This window comes from Cupressus sempervirens, chromosome 1, assembly GCF_028749045.1.
Source record: "Cupressus sempervirens isolate cs-2001-9-10 chromosome 1, ASM2874904v1, whole genome shotgun sequence".
NCBI lineage: Eukaryota > Viridiplantae > Streptophyta > Pinopsida > Cupressales > Cupressaceae > Cupressus > Cupressus sempervirens.
Genome location: NC_143118.1, coordinates 508949468 through 508973276, shown reverse-complemented (window position 1 = coordinate 508973276; position 23809 = coordinate 508949468).

Sequence of the window (23809 nt, the reverse complement as noted above, 5' to 3'; positions counted from 1 at the left end):
TTGCTTATCCTACATGCTATCTTGCTCATTACTTCCATTGCTTATCCAAAATATGCTTCATATGACTATTTCACCTCTTTCCCTAGCTTGGGTACTCTTGAGGAGTCAGTCCTTGAGGATCACTTTCACTTGCTTCATACCCTTTTTCATCCATCTTTTCTTATCCACTGGCTCATTGCTCCATCATGTCCTATACCTCGCTAGACATTGGGAGAAAATGATGTGATCTTTCTTGAAAACTAGTGATCTCTAAATTATTCTAAAAAATTCTAAAAAAAATCATATATGATGCTGAAAAAATTCTAAAAATCAAAAAATGTCCTGAAAAAATGATCATCTTAGTGAAAACCTAGCAATAGGTGCTTTGATGTATCACCTCTAAAAAAAAAAAAAAAAAAAAAAAAAAAAAAAAAAAGTCCTGAAAAAATCTGTCAAGTGGTGAAAACCTGGAAATAGGTGCTACTTGAGACCCTTGCACCTCTGTCTATCAGTCTCAATCACCTACTTCGCTACACATTTCCTAGCTTGGAATTGTTTCTTGTCCTCATCTTGGGGGCATAACTACTTAGCCTTTTTGAGGTATTCTTGTGCATTTGGGTTTCTTTGACATCTCACAAAATAGTGTTTCTCAACACTACCCCCACCCACTTTGACATCAAGTGTTTTTCAACACTTTACAAATAGTTTACCTACGGTCTCCGATGTCGCGATATTTCTCACTATCAGAATCAAGTCTGGAAGAAATGGCCAAGTGACTTACACACATGCACTTTAACACTTAAACAACTAAGCTATGCTGATCTTTATCTACTTTGTGTGTTTTCTATGATGATTTCTTTGCCATGTGTTCCCTCCCTAATAGTCTTTCGAGGATGTCATTGACTAGAAGACTGGGGGCATGGGACATATTTTCTTGATTTCTGCTTTTGGGTATACTTTGTTTGTCTATAGTGTTGTAAGCATTTATGCTTGTCCTATTCAACACTTTGACTTATAAATGTATCATCCTTGATTGTTTTGCAAGACCGCACTCAGGGTTTATCCTGGCGCTTATGCCTTGATACAGGTGTAATCTTGCTAAATTAAACTTAGGGAATCTAATCGTGTAGTTATCTTGACTTACATGTCTCTGATGCTTAGATTGGATTTCCACATACCTATCTAATATCGATCATATTCATATCCTCATAGTTATACTAGTGATGGTTGTATGATCTCATGATGTCCCTAATAAATGCTCAATGATGAAATTAAGAGTCTAAATGTTATGCGCTTCTTGCTGGTAAACCACTTTGCATATTAGCTTGCATTTTAGGTTCATTTTCTAGCTTAGTCTTGCATTCTTGCATATGGGGAGAGCTCTCTCTTCATCTTTCTGTGGACATATCGGCTAACTCCTTTCATATATTTCTTTACTTTCTTCTTGTTCATGTCTTTTCACCTTCTTAATCTTTCGCTTCATCTCTTTTCTATCTTGTCATCACATTATATAAAGTTTTGACCTCTTAAATAATTTTGACGTCCTAGATTCATTTTCGGGATCAAAATCCAAATTCGAGTTCATATTGATGGTCAAAATTGTCTTTTAAAATTCTACTTTCTTCTGAGCAGTTAGTTGACCTTTTGAGGTCTAATCTCTGAATCATCACTGGGGCATCTTCATTTCTCCATGTCTTCATCATTTACATACTTCATATCTACTTAAATTCACTATTTCATGTCTAAAATCACCTTTCTACTCATTTCGACCTTATTTTTATGCTATATCCTTCAAGGTCAACTCTAGTCAAACTAGGGCATTTTATCAATTTTTTAATATAGTCATTCTTGGGTTCTAATCATCTATCTGTCATCTTGGACATTGCTATATTCTAATTTTCTCATTTCTAGCCAGTTTTTGCATCCCCTTACCTCATTTCAATTTCGATCCCGAGGGGGCAAAAATACTCTATCACTGCTTAGGAGCATTTGTTTGATCTTCTCACTTGCTCTCACTCTATCTGCTTTTCTAAGTGTTAGTATTCTTCTTGAATTCTAACATCATCTCTTCCTAGTGTTCAGTACTACTACTATCAGGCTGTGCATTCAGGACTTGCTATCTATTTTTGCATTTCACTCTTCGGAATTAGACATCTATATCTATCATCGCCTACTTGGCTTCGATTTTCTTTGACATAATGTGTTCCCAGATTGATAACACATTAGTCAAAGAGGGGCAAATGTAATCACCTAAAAATGGTCATCTAGACTATTAGCCCCCTTCTCAGCATTTTGGCTAAATTAATTTAATCATTTATCTAGACCAAATTGCTAATAATCAATTTATTTGATTATAACCTATAGTTTGACTATGCTATCCTAAGTTCATTATTTGATTAAAAGAACATGTCCCCTTTTAATTAAATAAAATACCCCATTCTTCTAACCCACTTAAAGTGCACACATAAAGTCCTTTTTCTATTTTGCAATTAAAAGAAAAGGCTTTGTGACTTTTGTCTTATATGACAAGTCAACTTATATTCTATTGGTTGATTTGTGTGTGCACATGGATCACTCCTCTTTTCAAATTCCACCGTTGATCATCCACCATCTTCATCTTGATCTCGACCATCCATACATCTTTAAAAGGGAGAGAGCTTTCCCCCTCAATCGATCCTCATTTTGAATATTGTTATGCTGGAGGTTTTCTAACAGGTTTCTTTGGAGCTTTGTGGAGAACTTCTATTTCTTGTCTACATTCTCTCATTCATGGAATTCTAGCTTAGCTTAGCTTTCATTTTTACATGTAGCTTAATCTCACATAGCTTAATATTTTAATTGTAACACTCTCATACATGTTTTAGCATAGCTCCACTTTTCATATTCATTCTAGTTTAATCTTTAGTTGCATTGCATTCTTGAGGAACTCCTTGGGACATTTGCATTCTTGCATCTTGTCTTTGGAACCTTCCATTGCATGGTTTACTAGCAAGAAGAGTATCTCTAAGGCTCATCTGAGAGCTTTCTTATTCTTGAAATACACTCTCTTGCACTCCGTGGATAGGGAGCTCTAAGCCGGCATCTAAGCATTCCGAACTCATGGAATCGTTTGGATAGAAGGGTTTAGAGTGGGACACTTTCGAGTGTACAGTAGGTAGCTATGCCTCCCAACCATGTGGAACCTATAGGTCCACACCCATCGTGACAATGAAGATAATGATCCAACCAAAAACATGCAAAACAACATCCATGGCTAACACTCACGCCAGATAGTATGATGGTTGTAACCAAGAACCTAAGACAATGCAAGGAGTACAGGTCCTAGTTAGATGATCAATAGGCTACTAAGTAGGGGCTGACATCATGGAGAGTTTCTTGGCATTGACAAGCCCAAGTTTGGATCATGCAGATACAACATCCCTTAATGGAAAGGCTCTCACACATACATTTTATTATCTTAAGTTTTATTAACACTCACACATTTTATTTAGTTATCACTTATATAAAACATCCTATCCTTTGCCAACCTTCGGTGCCATGGTTTTCGAGTTGTGAGATAGAAGCCCCCTCTAGATGTTACCTACCCTACCCATGCTCATCCTATGACAAGTTTCCATGGGCATGCATATTCCCAACCCAACCCTAATGATCACAACTTTCAGAAGTACCACAAAAGACTGGGCCTTGCAAGTCACTTGACAATTGTACGCACACGTACTTGTGTGTGGCACATCACCATCATGAAGATCATAACACAAGGAATGGATGAGAACACAATGCAAAAGACCACTCAACCAAAAACAACTCAGGAGGATGGATTCTACATGAATCCCAAATCCAAAAAAACCATACATCATGAAATCACTCAATCGGTCTCAATTTGGGAGTATGGATTCTACAACAATCCCAATGATGCAACAAGACCAAACATCATGAACTCACTCAAATGGTCTCAGTCTCAGAGTATGGATTCTACATGAATCCTAGTGTCCACAAAACAAGAACAAAGGTCCAAAAGAAGCCATAACACCAGGTATAAAATCACTCAACCAAATTCAAAGTTGAGAGTATGGATGCAACAAGCATCCCAATGCAAACACAAAAGTACAAAAAAGGTCTGATTGATATCCAAATGGATAATCTAGGTCCACGACCCAACTCATGCCAAGAAAACTTGAGAAAACAAGGTAGCACGTAAAATGAGGTAAAAACCCCAAATTTTGAAAAACTTCAAAATTAAAACCCATTTGGCCTTTGGGTACAAAATTCCAAAAATTCAAAAATACATGAGTTCAAACACTGTATGCAAAAATGGCTAACATAATGGCACAAAACTCCAAACCCTCATCCAAAAAAAGAGGGAAATGCTCATACCCAACCAACCGAGTAGAGCTAGCAAACAAAAATGGAGAGGAACACTAGTTCTTAGCCTCCTAACAAATAGCTACCAAAATTAGAAGTAGAAACAAAAAAATAAGAGAGCCTTACCTCACAGCCAAAAGGGAAAAATGGAAATCTGAGCCATAAAATAAAAAGCCCACAGAAGTGGCTGAAAATCATGGTAATCTAAGGTCTCCCTGAGCTGGATCCAACGAGCTCAACCTCGTGATGACCCCATGCCTGTAGCTCCCATAATGAACAAAACAGTAAATCTTCATGAAGAGGATTGTGGGTTTTACTCTCCAACTTTCTAATTCAAAAGTGAGAAGTGAGGAATTAAATTCCTTTTTGGATATTTATTCACTTTTTGAGTGAATAATCAATTAATGCAAATAACCAACCAACCTAGTTAAACCCCAAATTGACCCAAACGAAAATAGGCTATTCCTAGTAATAGGAATTCATCTATGGAAAAGCTACTAGAAATTAAAATAAATCAATTAAAAAGCCTTAAAACCCAAAAACACAAAAATTTCCTTAACAACTTTTGCGATAATGCGAAACTCTAAATACATAGACATGCTCACTAGTCTAATCACATAATGCAAATGAGTTTGGATTTAATAATCACCAAAAAGTTTATTTAAACAATTAAAATAAGGATATGTTGACCATATAGGGACAACATTGGTAGAATATGAATGGCTAAATCATTAACTGCATGTGCCATTGCCAGAGATATAAATCTTGCACACTAAGCAACACGATCAAGTGTAATTGCATATAATACATAGGTAAAGCAATAAATACATTAAATCACCTAATTTAACCATTTATTTAATTATATTGAAGTAATCTATTTACATCACTCGCATTCGCATAAAGCATAACAATGCAGTAATAAAGTAAATAACCATAGCATTAAATCCATCACATAACATAATCAGAGATATGTCAAATACCAGATAACCAGATATCATCATAAAATACACTGTCATCTCAAAATGACATCATCATGTAATATGATCAATTAAACAACATAGTAGTCTAACATCTATGATATTGAAATCCAAGTATAACATCTAACCCTCAGGTCATCTCAAAAGTAAAACATAACCAGTGAATCCATCATGGACAATCCATTTCTAATTATTTAAGCATTTAATAATGGTTTTTTAAACAACATAGAGAGGCACTTAAAACACATAAGTGAACATAGTCATAAACATGACTAACCAGTGCTACAAGAACCTAGTCCAGTGTAGCATGGTAATGGTACACAGTGCAATCTCTGTACTTATCTTAGAGTAATCATAAAACAAACTCATGATACCACATCAATCTTAGAAACCATTGGCACAAACCTTAGTGAACCATAAATCACATCATAATCTCATAAATTAGTAAAAAACATAATTAAAGCAACTAATACAAAATTATAAATCAAATCACCTCAACAGTGTAGACCACTCATGATCACAATCATGATCCATCATAACAAAAGATCAACAAGGTTGCATCCATCAGGATGACTTACATAAGTCAAATGGGAGAGGCACTAAATCATCCCCCCCCAAAGACTAGGCTTACTCCTGAAAGCTTACAATCCAAGAATAGAAACCAAAACACACCAAGAACCAAAAATCAAAACTAAGCAATAGGAATGACTCAAAAAACTTTCCACAAGTCAAACCAGATCTCTCAAACATACACAAACCATCATGTCAACCCCCAAATAGGTCAACCACAATAGAATAGGTATCACACTGACACAAGCTCCTCCAACAAGGAGCCTTCTATTTGTTAGGAAAAACCCATCTAGCCATAAAGTCAACAATACAAGGTAAGGAAAAAGTCACTCTACCTTGTCAATAGGTGCCCAACTATGCCATGCACCTACCACATGACTGCAAAACCAGGTCAACACACTACACACTGCCAACAAGAGTTGGAATCATGGGGAATAACCATCCCAAAATTCCCAAGAATACTATCATGTCACACATGATCATTCTGGAATCCACATAAACTCACCCTTAGAACAAAGTGGATGATAGTTTACCAACAAAATTACACACTCCAAAGACTACTCACCACCAAGCATAGGAGCACAATGCCTCTCCAAGGTACAAAAGCTCAACTGCCACTAGAAACTAGGGTTACATAACCCAACTAAACAAGATATCACCTTTCCACAAGGTTGCAAAGACTTTCGTTAGTGGACACAATCATGTAACATTTGTATACCAACTTATAAGATGGTAACATGTGTCCAACGATACCATGTCCCTCCAATACCATGCTAGGAATACCACACCCAGCCTATTGCTAAACTCAATCTCTAGCCTCAAGTCAATAGTCAATGAGAAAACTTGACTGAGATAATCCTCTTGAAGAAACAAGCTTAGGGAGAAAGAAACTATAGAGTAAAGGATTGAGAGGGAGTCTCTCTCAACCTTTGCACTAAATTAGCCCAAGACGTGTTAGGGAACTCACAATTCCACCAACCATCAACATACTCATTTAAAAACACTAATTGAGCAAGAGGCATAACCATACTAGCCTACTCTCACAAGAGAGAAAAGGATACAAAGATGTGCCCAAGTCAACATCCAAAAAGGAGAATCTAGACTCATCAAAGAATTGGGTCACTCCCAAATGACAAGGCAACATCAACCTTGAGAAAGGTACACTTACAAGCTACACTTCACCTCATGAAGGTGGATCAGTGCAATAGGAACACACAAACCCAAGCACGAATCTTAACAAATACCTTGTAGATTATGAAGACTAAATAACTCTTCCATTATGAGTAACATGAAGAGTTAAACTTATTAAATGGCCATAAATATGATATGTCATGATTCAATTGGCCTCTACTCGATAAAAGGGTACTTAGAACATTGATCTGCTCCTTTAGAAGTGTGAATGGGTTGCACATTGTTCCCAAGGAAAAATCTTGCATTAGCATAGTCTCATGTGAAATTTCTCACCAAACTAAGCAATAAATGCAATGAAAGTGTATGATCACCAATTTCTCGCACAAAATTTCAAATTAGCATAAATAGTGCCTTCACTTTAGAGGCCCTAACTTTCACGTTCAGACTCGAATTGATTTCGTTTGAAAAGCATCAGAAAGATATCGACGAGGCCTATGAAATGATGGAGCTAAGAGAGTCTTAAGGTCTAAGAGTTTGAGTCACCACTCAAGATAAAACTACATAGGCAATAGTCTTGATTACCAAGACAAGCAACGAACAAAACGTCCAAAACCACTCAAGAACACACATGCCCAGAATAACATAAGACATGGAATGAAAGGTAGGTCACACACTAAAAACCATCATTATTTATCTTTCATGATTTCATTAATTAAACATAACATAAGCACTAATGCACAATGAAACTAAAAGGTTTTCAAAGAAAGGGTTCAAGAGTCACCATAAAACAAGTACATATCTTTCAATTTCTTTCAAGAATTAACATTATGTTTACTCATCTTTTAAACCATCCAATTAGATAAACAACTTTAAATCTATCAAAGACACACTAGCATGTTCTCCATGATATTATCCCTTATATGTATTACCAGAGGTTCAAGATGAACATGGTAGAATCACAACACACAATTGGGTGGTAGCTAAAACATATTCATAATAGTCATCAGGAACTAGAACAAAAATCCCAAATGGGGAATTGTCAATTCCAATAGTAAATATCAAAAAGTGCACATTTCAACAATAAGTCAAATGTGACAACAGTCACAAAGAGAGTGATGGATAAAATTTGATGACTATTCCAAGAGAGGAAAATATTGAAAACCAATGCTAGCCCAAAAACATGAGGAAAGTATCTCTAGCCAAATAAAATAAGGCATCAATCAGATCACATTACATGTTATGACTAAGGACAGTCACACAAGAGGGATAAATCACCCCACAATGCTAAGGAATACATCATCCTAGCAACGTTAGAGAACATACTACATACACCAAGCAGTATACCATCAGTAACCTCATGCATATGCAGACAACAATAATTTCCTTAATTATTTTTCCATGCAATGCAACAATTAGATATCCATCAAATTAATACAAATTTCCATAAGCTTAAGAAGTAATTAGATTGGGGACTTAAGTCATTAACCCAAGGATATAATGCAAAACCTACTTCTTTGCAATGGTTCACAATAACACTCATTTCTCAATGAAGGGAACCATTTTGTTACAATAATGACAAAACATAGAAACACAATTATGATTCATTTATTTACTTACAAAGAGGAGAAGATAGGGAAACAATGCACCTAACTCCGCAAGGAGAAACAAAAGAGGTACTCAAAGCCAACACATGGACACCAATAAGTGGTTCCATCCAATAGGATCACACAAGCAACCAACCAAACAAGGCACATCAATTCCATCTACAAAACAAAGGAAGACTCACTTCCTTCTCCTCACATAGATCTCGTGGCATCTATTAGACAAGCAAGTCCATCCCAAGTAGACACTAAAGCAACAAAAGATCACGAGCTCTTCACAAAGACACTCGAACTGAACCAACACAACAACAACCATATGGGCAACATATACATAGAGATCCCAATGTTTGAACATGGGCTCTGATACCATATGTAATTGCCTGCCTGAAGATCCTTGGAACAAGGATTCAATTCAAGCCAAGATATTTTTTTTTACAAGTATGAATGCACATGACAACATCATATAGGGATCACAAAGATTACAACATAAGACTTCACCATAATCCCAACAACCAAAAAATCTTTGAACACCACTACCAAACTGACACATGCAAACATAAGCCAACAATGACCATGCACATGATGAGGGCTCAAAGAAACAACCACTCATCAACAAAACACCAAGCTGGGGTAAAATGCAAAATCTTGAAATTTGGCTAAGTCTGAATTTTTGAAGCCCTAAAATTTCCTAGAATCTTTATCTTATCTCGGAAAGGTCCAAAGCCTATCTCAAAAAATTTGTTGCATATATTAAAATATATCTTAAGTATTCAACTTATACTTAAATGATATATTTTAAACCTTTAGAAAGACTGTTTTGAACTAGAAAGGTGAGAAATCCAATAAGGTGTCCAAAACCAACTTCCAAAACCTCCTCAACCAAGCCTAACTGCTCCCTATTTCTCATGTGAGGAAGTGCACTATCTTAAGTATAAAGAATTAAATATACATCAACTTATACTTAAACAATATATTTTAAATCCCTAGAAAGACTATTTTGAACTAGAAAGGTAAGAAATCCAATAAGGTGTCCAAAAAAAACTTCCAAAACCTCCTTGGCCAAGCCAAACTGCTTTCTATTTCTTGCACGAGGAAGTGCATTTGTCTCAAGTTTTGTGCGAGATCTTGTAGCACTATGCATGAGAAAGTGCATTTCTCCACACGAGGATTCACAACACATCATGCAAAATTTTTCTTCCCTGCACAAGGAAGTACATTCTCGTATGAGGAAGTACTTTCTCACGCGAGGAATTTCCTTTCCACGTGAGAAAACACAACAAAGAAACAAAAGGAAAAGACTAAAAAGCACAAAAACATGAAAACCTCCACACCAGGGAGTACCAAATCCATGTAAATTGAGGAATGAATAGCATAAAAAATAGGAAAGAGGAACATCTAACCATCTAAACTATATCAGTAAAGAACGTACTAAAAGCAACATCGCAATGAATAGAAGTAACATCACAGTGTACAGAAATAACATCACAATAACTGAACAACCAAACTAAGTACGCAGTTCCTCCCAACTGTTAATAACATCATAAGACCATCATGGATCCTAGCCATCCCCCATGCATAACATCCCAAGCCACTGATCAGATCGTTGGTACTATCGTAATAGGGATGTCACTACTAAACATGCTACAAACATAAGCATAAGGAAATCTAACATGCTAGTGAAAAGCATTAGATAATACTACAAAGTAGATAAAATCACCTGTCACATGCTAATCATCAAAGCAATGAAATGCATCAGTAAATAACATCATCTAACATGATATACAAGCATTCCAATGAAAGCATAAATCACAAGAAAGTGTACTCTGGAACTCGAAGTACCAAGTGAAAACATCCAGCAATGGTCACACTAGGACAAAAGACCTTCTCTATACATTGGTCCCTAGTAGTGGTGTAGGTAGCTATGCCTCCCAACCATGTGGCACCCATAGGTCCACACCCACCATGCTGATGGAGATAATGATCCAACCACAAATACACAAAACAACATCCATGGCTAACACTCACGCTGGACAATATGATGGCTGTAACCAAGAATCTAGGACAATGCAAGGAGTAGAGGTCCTGGTCAGATACTCAATAGGCTACTAAGTAGAGGCTAACGTCATGGAGAGTCACTTGGCATTGACAAGTCCAAGCTTGGATCATGCAGATACAACATCTCTCAATGGAAAGGCTCTCACACATACATTTTATTATCTTAAGTTTTATTAACACACACATTTTATTTAGTTATCACTTATATAAAACTTTCTATCTTCTGCCAACCTCCTGTGCCATGATTTCTAAGCTCTGAGATAGAAGCCCCCTCCAGATGCTACCCTACCATACCCATGCTCATCCTACGATAAGTTCCCATGGGAATGCATATTCCCAACCCAACTCCAATGATCATAACTTCTGGAAGTACCATGAAAGATTGGGCCATGCAAGTCACCCGATAATTATACACACATGTACTCGTGTGTGGCACACCACCATCATGAAGATCATAACACAAGGACTAGATGATAACACAATGCAAAAGATCACTCAACTGAAAACAACTCGAGAGGATGGATTCTACATGAATCCCAAAGCCAAAAAAACAATACATCATGAAATCACTCAACTGGACTCAATCCGAGAGTATGGATTCTACATGAATCCCAATGTGCAACAAGACCAAACATCATGAACTCACTCAACCAGCCTTAATCTAGGAGTATGGATTTTACATGAATCCTAGTGTCCATGAAACAACAACAAAGGTCCAAAAGAAGTCGTAACACCAGGTATAAAATCATTCAACCAAACAAAAAGTCGGGAGTACATATGTGACACACATCCCAATGCAAACACAAAAGTGTAACAAAGGTTTGACTGATATCAAAATAGATAATCCAAGTCTACAACCAAATTCATGCCAAGAAAACTTGAGAAAACAAGGCAACATAGAAAACGAGGTAAAAACCCCAAATTTTGGAAAACCTCAAAATTAAAACCCATTTGGCTTTTGGGTACAAAAACCCCAAAAATCCAAAAATAAATGAGTTCAAACACCATATGCAAAAATGACCAGCATAACGGCACAAAACCCCAAACCCTCATCCCGAGAAATAGAGAAATGCTCATACTCGACCAACTGGGTAGAACCAACAAATATAAATGGAGGGGAACACTAGTTCTTAGCCCCCTAACAAACGGCTACCAAAAATAGAAGAAAAAACAAAAAAATGAGAGAGCCCTACCTCACAGCCAAAAGGGCAAAATCAAAATCTTAGCCAAAAAATAAAAAGCCCACAATAGAAAATTACAGCAATCCAAGGTCTCCCCGAGCTGGATCTAACGAGCTCAACCTCGCGATGATCCCACACTTGTAGCTCCCAAAATGAACAAAATAGTAAATCCTCATGAAGAGGATTTTGGGTTTTACTCTCCAACTTTCTAATTCAAAAGTGAGAAGTGAGGAATTAAATTCCTTTTTGGATATTTATTCACTTTTTAAGTGAATAATTGATTAGGAAAAATAACTAGCCAACCTAGTTAAACCCCAAATTGACCCAAACAAAAATAGGCTATTCCTAGTAATAGGAATTCATCTACGGAAAATCTTCTAGAAATTAGAATAAATCAATTAAAAATCCTGAAAACCCAAAAACATAGAAATCTCCTTAACAACTTTTGCGACAATGCAAAACTCTTAATGCACAGACACACTCACTGGTCTAATCACATAATGAAAATGAGTTCAGATTTAATAATCACTAAAAGGTTTAATTAAACAATTAAAATAAGGATACATTGACCATATAGGGATGACATTGGTAGAATATGAATGGTTGAATCATTAACTCCATGTGCCACTGCCAGGCATATAAATCCTGCACACTAAGCAACACGATCAAGTGCAATTGCACATAATACATAGCCAAAGCAATAAATACATTAAATCACCTAATTTAACCATTTATTTAATTATACTAAAATAATCTATTTACATCACTCATGTTCACATAAAGCATAACAATGCAAGAATGAAGTAAACAATCATAGCATTAAATCCATCACATAACATAATCAAAGATATGTCCAAATACTAGATAACTAGATATCATCATAAAATACATTGTCATCTCAAAATGACATCATCAGTCAATATGATCAACTGAACAACATAGTAGTCTAACATCTATGATACTGAAATCCAAGTATAACATTTGACCCTCAAGTCATCTCAAAAGTAAAACATAACCGATGAATGCATCATGGACAATCCATTTCTAATTATTTAAGCATTTAATAATGGTTTTTTAAACAACATAAAAAGGCACTTAAAACACATAAGCAAACACAATCATAAACATGACTAACCACTGCTACAGGAACCTAGTCCAATGTAGCATGGTAATAGTACATAGTGCAATATGTACACACATCTCAGGGTAATCATGAAACAACCTCATGATACCACATTGATCCTGGCAACCATTGGCACAAACCTCAGTGAACCATAAATCACATCATAATCTCGTAAATCAATCAAAAGCATACTCAAAGCAACTGATACAGAAACATAAATCAACTCACCTCAACAGTGTAGACCACTCATGGTCACAATCATGATCCATCATAACAAAAGATCAACAAGGTTGTATCCATCAGGATGACTTACAGAAATCAAATGGGAGAGGCACTACAAAAACTCACATTTGAGGAAATTAAGTGGTATAATAACTTTGTTGATGTTTTTGATCTTGTAGATGATGGCTCTTATATGCATTCATCATCTTACGAGTAGATTAAAGGAACTCCCATTGTGTGTACCCTGCATGTTGGTCCTATCATTGATATAATGGAGAACCTAATGCACAAAATCATTAAGAGAATAGACAACTAGGTAGAGTGGACTTGAGCAAGAAAGAACAGAACAAGAAGCACAGGCTCCACTACTAGAGTGACTTCTGAAGCTAGTTAATCAACTCTAGCAACCTCCATCACTACTACCAATTTAAAATATGTTGGCCCAGCCTATTCAATTGGTGAAGGAAGAGATCAACCTCTAGAGAAGAATGTTTTGATCACCCCTACTTGTGGAGGAGGATCTCTTCTAGATATAGGAAATGTTGGGGAAAAGGATAAGGAAAAGGAGCAAGAAAAGTTATTAGTGAAGCCTAGCTCCCCAATCCAAGTCATCAGTCTGGATGGTGACACTAATCCCATGGATGGAAAATAACATAATGTATCAGAAAAAGGGGACACATTGGCCCTCTTACTAATCAAAATCACTATGTTTTCCACTATTTCTCTAAGCAAATGTTGGGTAAAGTTGAGGTCTAACTTGATGGACTATTTATGGATATAAATGAAACCAAAATACCCTAAGGGTCCATTTGGTTCATAGAATTTAGAAAACCTAGATTTCCACAAACCTTGGTTTAGCCAAATCAAGGTTTTGCAAATCTTCATTCCAATTTTTGGGATTTTACTTCAATCATTTGTTTCACTCAGAAGATGTGTGTGAAGACACATTTTTATGTGTAAGCTTGGAGTTGAAGGCAAATTTCAAAAAGTAGTCCAATATACTTTTTTACACTCCTGAAAAAACATAACTAGGTTTTGATTTTCAATTCCTACTTGCTAGTAGGAAGTTGGAAAACCTAGTTTTGAGGCAAAATTGGAAGTCATGTATGCTAATTCCATTTTGCCAATTTTGAAACAAATGCAAAAATTTTCAAATCTAGATTTTTAAAAAGCCAATTCCTGTCATCTTCCAGGAACCAAACGGACCCTAAGAGTGTCAATCTAGGGTTTGTAAACTAGTTAGAAATATAATGGCTATTTTATCAAGGGATAGAGATAATAAATCAAGTGGTTTTGAATGCAAGTTACTGCATGCTAAGAAATTAAACTAAGAAGCTATTAATTACCAAATTAGAATCCACACATTTAAGAATGCAACTAAAAATGAATTTGTATGCAATATATCTTCACATTTAATCTAAAGCATACCATCACACATCTAAACAATTAAACATTATATACCATGCTTTATGAATACTGCTATTAAAGATAAGTCTAATTAAGATTTAAGATAGACTTAGTTTGCTATAGGAAGTTTGGTTGTGGTAGGAAGTTTATTGCAATAGTCTAGAGTTTAGGGAACAAAGTGCAACAAGAAGTATAATGCAAATAGTGGATGGCAATAGGTAGAATTGCAGTGAAAAGTATAATGTAAGGGATGATGGTCTAAGAGTGGATGGTCTAATTTTTACTAAAATAGGGGTATGGATAGGGAAATGATGATTGGCATAATGGACAAACGAAAATGGCCACAAACCAATAACTTAGTAAATGATTAAGTCTTCAAATAACCAGAATGTAATCAAACACATCATGTGAATTATATAGATTTCATTCATCTAAGGACATTTACACATACACTTAATTTAATCTACAACTAACTTGCAATAAACATAGATGAAATAATTAACAATGCATACATGTTCACAATGTAACTAAAGTGATCTCACCAGGTTTCCTAGGAGGGGGCCCTTCCTCTAGTTTATGTGGCGAGAGATGAATTAACACCAACTGCTATAGGAAATCCACTTTACTAATGCAATGTAATCATAAAAATAGTTTTTATGGAGCTTTTTGATATATCAACATATTGTCTTGCGATTAAACACTTGTTTATATAAGTTTAAAATATCTAACTAACTAATAACTAAGATGTAATGGTCGATGGCCTTCATCTTAAACATAGATAAATCTAGAGTTTAGTTTGGCCATTGGCCACATATATTTAATTACAAAACAAACATGGCAAAATAATGTAAGGCCTCAATCAATCTATTCAAACATTCTCAAAACTAATTTCCCAAAATAAAATAGCAAGACAACATCCTCCAAGTTACCTATCCATCTGGGTGGTCGCCTCCATGTTACTCATTCACCCATAGTTCCTATAGTAGAATTAATCAAAATATGTCATTTTTCACATACTTGACAAGTTTTAGGAATTATTCTTCCATATTTAAAATGTACCAAATATTATATTTCTCTATCAATAATTTGGAAAAAAGGGAGTTTTATGACAAAGAAGTGAGAGATATATGAGGAAAAAGACTAATGAAAACAAAGCACTACTAGGACCCATCATTTCCCTCCAACTGAGGGCTTTGCATGCCCTCATGCAAACAATGTATACAAACTAGGTGGATTACTATCTTCTATCTATCCCCTAGAATCTCTTAAGACAACAACTATTTTGGTTGGACTTTCGATGTTTTCCTGTTGTCTTACCCTAGCCCTTTGTTGCTAAAGTTACTATTGAAGTTGAACAAAAGTGTAATGGAATTCATTGGCAGTAACCATAGGTGTGCCTATGTTTCCATTATCAATGGAATGACATTAAGAGCACTAGAAGTACCCAAAATATCCTTTGATGGTGGTTTAGATATGGCCAAAGGCTATAATGACATGGCCTCATTAGACTAAGGGTGACAGGGACATTCCTTGTTATTTGTAACTTTTCCTGGAAGGTCTTCCTTCTAGGATGTCTCAACAATTTCCTCAACATCCTTTTATTGATGATGTCCAGCTTGTTCATAGGCCTTCTAGACATTACTTTGTATCATATCATCTTTCCACACAACACCAATGTCAAGTTCTTCTCTTACACCAAATATCTGTTGATCAATATTCCCAACTTCCCCACAAATGTTATCCTTTAGAAATGCGACATCTTTGTGAGGGATTACTTGTTCTATAGGTTGGAACTCAGACTCCTTATTGGGATTCATGGTTGCTTCTTCAAGGGTTTCCACTTCCTTAATAACATTGTCTACTTCTAGATTTTCCATTTCATCAATAAGGTCTCTCTATTCTTCAATAATATTGCCTTCTTTAGGATTTTCCATTGCTGCAGTAGGGTATGATAGACCTTCTTGAGATTGTGTATCCCTTTGTTTCTTTATGCATCTAGTTTGATGATGATGTTCTCTATATATTTTTTATTTCCATTTCTTATTGGTACTACTGGCCAAGAATTCAACTTCTGTGTTTGTAGCAGCTTGGTTGGTATTGGCTAAATTATCTAAGTGACTGGCAGACTATGGAGGGTTTCAGCATACTGAAGACGAACTAGGTATTTTCGTGTTGGACGGTGCATCTAAACATTTTTCTTTTATTTGAAGGGATTTATAAGTAGGGCTTTTCTTTAGATTTTTATTTTTAGAGGGTTGTTCCTTGTCCATAATTTCTACCTCCTCTAGCTAGAGTTTTACAGTATTTAAGTCAGGTTGTATAAATACATCCCATGCAATGGAGTATCCTTAAAGTTGAAGACCATATAGAACTAGTAATTTGATCAAACCATGATGTACCAAAGAGTTCAAATGGCCTTCCCTAAATTTATTACATGCTCGTTTCAATGAATGAAATAGGTAATAAGGGAGATTAATGAGGTGCCCTAACCATAGATGAAACATGAGCCACAAATGATATGCATGAATGAAATTGAAATGACCTTCACATTTAATATATTGAACTATAATTTGGGCTACCTCATCCCATGGTGGAGGAAGAGACTTGTGTTGGGCTCCTTGTCCTTTAACAATTTCCATGGACTCCTTGCATTGCAAGAAGTTTGTTCGACCATTTTTCAACTTTGCAACCTTGGTGCTGGTGGTAGGAAAATAAAGTTCTCCAATTTGGGGAAATTGATGATGATAGATACTATCTTTAGTGTTACTAGAAATGTGGTGCCCCTAATTGTTACATTGTCTTGGACAAATGCCTGAGAAATTCCTTGGCGATGGCATGGTCATAACCCTGCAATCTTTAGAAGTAATGATGCCATCCTACGTGACAAATTTTTTTGTAGGCTTCACTACTTACTAGTAACTTGTCCATAGAGTCAGGTTCAAATTTCTTGTGTTTACCACCCATTGTAACTAGATATTGGGAATTTATAGAACATCATGTTTGAACTAGGTGAGAAAGGTTGTTGAAACAAATGAAGAATGGAGTGGATATTTGAAACAACCATAAATGGCAAGGGGCAAGGATAATAATTATGAATGGAGATGGGACTTCAAACTATAATTATATGTGAAACAATCATAAATGGTGAGTGGAAAGGACAAGAATAATTAAATGGATAGGGAACTTAAATTAGTATTAAAACAGAAGCATGATACCACCCCACCCCCCCAACTTTAGTATGAAAATGTCTTGATTTTGCCAAAAGTAGAGATAGAGAATAATAGAAATAGAAAGAACTACTAAAAAGAAGGTAAGAAAAACTCCCTAAAAAGTAAGGTGGTGATTGATTGATGATGTGTACTGGTGATGTCATGAAATTTGAAAAAGATTGTCCACAAAAGATGCCAAATGATGATGTGGTGAACAAAGTACGTAGAGGAGGCGCACATGGAGAAAAAGAAAAGAGGGTTGGCAAAAAGAAATAGAACAAGTAGCACCACCCACAAAGGACAAAGAGAAGAAATGACATGAGCCACCATGGAAAAAGGTAGGTGGGAGGAGAAAAGTGAACAACACAACAGAGAGGTGATAGGAAGAGGAAGAAGCTCTTGCTGTAAAAATAAGGGAAAATATAGGAATCTTCTTATTGTTTTTGTTTTTCATGTTTTTTTCTTTTATTTATTTATTAATTTTTTTTTTTTAGATTTTAGAATCTTACATGCAAAGGAGCCCAAAAGGCATCATGGTGAATTGCCTGGCGACAACAACAAAGAATGCTTCCTTTGATAAAGGCTTCTGATATAGCTTAAGCCAATGCCTATTAACAAGAAGTGTGTGGTGTTCTGAGCCTACAATGCAAGCTATACAACACCATTAACAAAGACATGGGAAATTTCATAGGGAGCTATCCAACAAGTATGAAATTTACCTTTGAAATCTTGAAATTAAGAATCATACAAAAGTGCCCAATCACCTATTTGGAAGGAATGTTGATGAATGTGTTTGTCATGCTAAAGTGCTCATTGATTTTGGACAAGTTTGGTATGGAAGAGTGCTTCCTGATGGAGTTCATCCAAGGAGTGGAGTTGTGTTATGCATTTTTGCTGAGCATTAGAGAGACTCAAACTGAGTTGAAGTGCGGTTCAAAGAATCTTAATCTCAAACTCAATAGGAAGAAAAACCTTCTTACCATAGACTATTCATAAGGGGTCAAACCAGTGGTGGTCTTCCACATTGTATGATAGGCCCACACGGCTTCAAGGAGCCATGTGGCCCAATCATGCTTTTGAAGGGCAACAGTCTTGGTAAGAATATTCTCTAGTTCCCGATTGGTGACCTCTACCTATCCATTTTCTTGATGGTGATAGGGTGATGATTTTTGGTGGTAGATTTCATACTCTTTGACTAATGGAACAATGAGATATGAAGTGAACTGGGGTCTTTGATACATAGTAATCTCCCATGGAACACCAAAGCGGGTGAAAATCTTAGAGTATACGAAGGTAACAACCTTGGTATCATGGGCATTCTTGAGGGAAACCACTTTGACCCACTTAGTAACATAATTGTCACAAAAAAAATGTATTCCTTGTTGTTAGAAGGTGGATTGGTAGGGCCCACAAAGTTGAGACCCTATTAGAAATAGATAATACTAAGAGTGGGGGGGGGGATGAATTAGTATTCTACAAACTTTTGCCCACAACTGAATATTGTTAATTACTTTATAACTTGCATATGAAAGTAAACCAAAAATGTTGAACAATAAATATGACCATACACATAGAGAACTCATAACACCATTAAACCCTAGTGGGGATGATACCCACTAGATGATTCACTAAACAAAAGGATTTGGTTAAGGATGTTGACCTTGATAGGAGTCTATGAAGTGCATATAGTGTCATGAGTCCTTGTTAGAAGCCTCAACCTTGTTAGCAGTTGCTTCAACCTTGTTAGGAGTTGGTGGATCAAATATAATGTATGCAAGAAGAGCCCACTGCCCTAACATGCAATTATACAATTCAGTTCTTCACAAAAATAGATATACATACAATACTTTCTATCAATTATATTTTACACTTGATCTAATCATACATAAAATGTAGTTTGCATCTCTTCACATCAACCATAGATATTGTATAGATCATACATATGTCACACAGATCATTATGTATCGCACACTTATCTTCGCAAGATAAGATCTTTACTTATACCTCTCATATTCATAATTCACTACTTAGTCGACTTTATGCTTTCACATGCTTGGCATAATATAAAATAACTAATGGAATAATAGTCAAATAGTTGGCTCATTATGACTTAGTAATTATTGTTTTACCAAAATAATTCCTCAAGTTGTACAATCTAATTCTCTGCTATGCTTTGTTCTACTTTGTTAAATATTCGTATTGGTATTTCAATCATGACTCATGTCATACTATCTATACACACCTATGCTTTGGTACATGTCATTATGACACTATCATAGAGCTTTCCTCAATTATGCATAAGCTAACTCTTAATGAGTTGTCCGTACACATCATATCTGCTCTCTGTTCTACTACAAACTATCTAACACTTAGACAATTTTCTATCTCTAAAAGCATGAATGAAATGATGAATACATGTTGCCATAAATGACAACAATCAAAACATCTATCTGACCATATTGCCAATAGATCCCACTTCTTGAAAGGTTCAATAGAGAGCTCAGGATGGAGTGGCATTTCATCAAATCAAGTAGGATGATCCATTCGTTGGCACAGGTTGCAATGATGAACATAAAACTTGTAGTCCTTATGGAGTGTAGGCCAATAATATCCTACAATAAGAATCTTTTGAGTAGTTCGATGAGTAGAAAAGTGTCCTCTATAAGGTTTAGTGTGGTAGGCATGAAGAATATCAAAGGCATTCCTTTTCAGGAATACGTCGACACATAGTTTTATCAATATCAGTATGGAAGAGAAGATCACTGATCCATGTATACTATACTATCCACTAAGGCCAACCAACTTCCAATGTTCTCAAGGAGAGGAGTGTAGAAGAAACTTGCCTGTAACCAAATAATTGGCAATATTAGCATACCATTATCTCTTGGTGGAAATGGCAAAGAGGTGTTCATCGAGGAATGTATGATCAATAGGTATAGGTTCATCATCTGGCTACTATAACTGGGATAAGAAATCTACAACCACATTTTCTCAACTAGGCTTATCAAGTATAGTGACATCAAATTATTGTAATAAAAAAAACCATCTAATAACACTACCAGTTACCACTAGTTTATTCATTAGAAATTGGATTGTTGAGTGATCAGTACGAAAAAAAACTTTATAACCAATAATGTATTGCCAAAATTTGTTAATAGTGTAAACAAAAACTTAAAAATCTTTTTCAGTTACCATATAGTTTACCTCAGCACCAATGAAGTTCTTGCTAATGTAGTAAATAGAATAGAATACATTATCTTCCTTTTGTCTAAGTATTGCTCCCATTGAAAAATTAGAAGCATTAGTATGAACATGGAATGGTAATTCCCAATTGGGGCCTTTAAAAAAAAGAGTAGTCACAAGCTTGGTCTTAATAGTTTCAAAGGCTTCTTGACACTTAGGTGTCCAAGTGAAGACAACACCTTTGAAAAATAGAGAAAAAAAAAGGAGAAGAAATCTTAGTAAAGTTTTGAATAAATCTCCTATAATATCCAACATGATCAAGGAAACTCTAAACATATTTTTGGGTCAAAGGTGTGGGGGAGGTCCTGGATTATTTGTATCTTTTTGCGATCAACTTGGATATCTTTTGAGGAGATTAAATGGCCTAATATGATTCCCTCAGTCATTAACATATGACACTTCTCATGGCTCAGAGATAGGTTAGTGTGAATACATCTCTTAAGTACTTTCTCCAAGTTATCTTTAGCTTCTTCAAAGGTATTTCCATGGACAATAAAATCATCCATATAAACTTCTACACAATCATTAACTAGATCAACAAAGATGCTTAATACTACTCCTTGGAATGTAGCAAGGGCATTACATAGCCCAAAAGGGAGAACATTGTATGTGAAGGTTCCCCATAGACAAGTAAAGGTGGTTTTGTCTTGATCTTCTAGGGCAATGCGGACTTGATTGTACCTGCTGAACCCATCCAAGAAAGAGAAGAATCATTTCCTTGCAAGAGTATCTGAAACTTGATCAATAAAGGGTAATGAAAAGTGACCCTTCTTAGTATCCTTATTTAAAGCTCTATAATCAACATAAATATGCCACTTACCATTTTACTTTGGAACAAAAACTAAAGGAGATACCCACTTGTTATCCAAGATAGGATAAATGAAACCAACATTGAAGAGTTTTTGGAGTTCTTCCTTGACTACATCGCACAAGGTGGAATTGAGTCTTCTTTGTGGTTGTTGAATTGGGAAACTTCCTTCTTCTATATAAATATGGTGGGTACAAGTTTTTGGATGGATACCTCACATATCTTGATACTCCCACACAAATGCATCTTTATGTTCTTTGAGCACACCTATTAGATCTTTGACCTGAGTAGGTGTCAATTGTGGATTAATATTGAGGGTATGCCCTGGTAAGATCTCCATAAGTTTTGATAGTGTAGGAGCACTAAGAATGAGTTTTGGTGATATTTCTAGTTTATCTAAAGATAATAATGGACTATAAAAACACTAATGTGGCAGAAGCTGATGTAATGTGAGAAAGTGTTGGATAGACCAAGGATTGCCAACTAAGGGAAAATTCCCAAAAGGAAAATCAATAGTTGCATGAGAAGGGAAAACCATAGCTTGTAGGATATTGTTAGACTCATACCTATTCTAAAGAAATTTTACCAAAATGTTGTCATCATTAGGTTACTCAAGGTGTTGTGCTTTTTTGGACCACTACAAAATCTTCTAGATCATTGTCAACCCATACAAGATATTTTGTATGTAATAAGGGTTGAGCAAGGGGACCGAGTGTCAATTGTTTTGTTTGTTATCCATTGGAAATAATCATGTTACCTAACCAACAATTGATATGGGAATTAGCAACTACTAACTAGGTCTCCCAAGAATCAAGGGATATCCCCCCAACTTAACCTTTGGCTATAAAATTATAAAATCAGTTGGATAATCCAAACTATCAATTTAAAAAATAATATCTTCTATAACCCACTCTGGTTTGACTAAAGATGGATTAGCCATCTAAAGCACCATAGAAGTAGGTCTAATTCCATCCAAATATAATTTGATTTTTGTTTCATTGGTCATCACATTTATAGTAGTACCTAAATCTACAAGTGTGTTAGGTATACCAATTGTACCAATACTTACCTGAATGATAGGACTATCATGATCTACATATTTTGGAATGGTAACATTCCCCAACATTAATTCAACTAATTGTCTAATAACTTGAATAGTCTTTGGATCCTCCTTTTTCTATCATTGGGTACATAACTTGTGTACCATTTTATTGTGTTGATCCTCATTTTCACTTTGCCTAAATTCCAAAATTCTAATGTGAAAATGTATTGAATTAATACTAAGCTGCTAGGGTTTTGTTGTAATATGTTCAATCCTTTGGTTAAAACCCTAAAATTTGATATAAATTAGCTATCCCTTGCACTTAGGGTTTCCTTGAAATTTCACAAAATTGTTTGACCTAGCAGAAAAAACCCTTTTTTAAGTTCGTGCCATTTTCAAGCTTTTTAAAATTTCAAATGTTTCAAAGGGTTGTATTTTGTCTTAACATTTTGGAAGTTTAATGTAAGCTTGTAAAGTTTTCAAGTGTGCAACTTGGTTACCAAGGTTGATTGCATAGTTGAAGCTCTTCATAAGATAGTGGCCTTTTAAGGTATGACCTAATGAAGTAGTGAAGTTTCCTTTGATTACATAGTCAAAGTAGTCAAATTCCCATTTTCTTTTTATATCATGATTGAGAAAAATAGTCAATCAAGCCTTAGTCACATGGTCACCTAAATAAGAAAGATATCATTAATTATTATAGTAACTGGGCGAATGCTTATGTTCGCATGATCGAGGCCTCAGAAGATAAATCTTGAAGGATAACCATGACTTTGCAAAACTATTAGAAGCTCATAATGATCCTTTTTGCATGGTCGCAAGGTTGACTAAATAGTTAGAAGGTTTGATTGTGAAGGAGTGACCAAGTTAAAATACTTGAAATTATTCTCAGTCACATG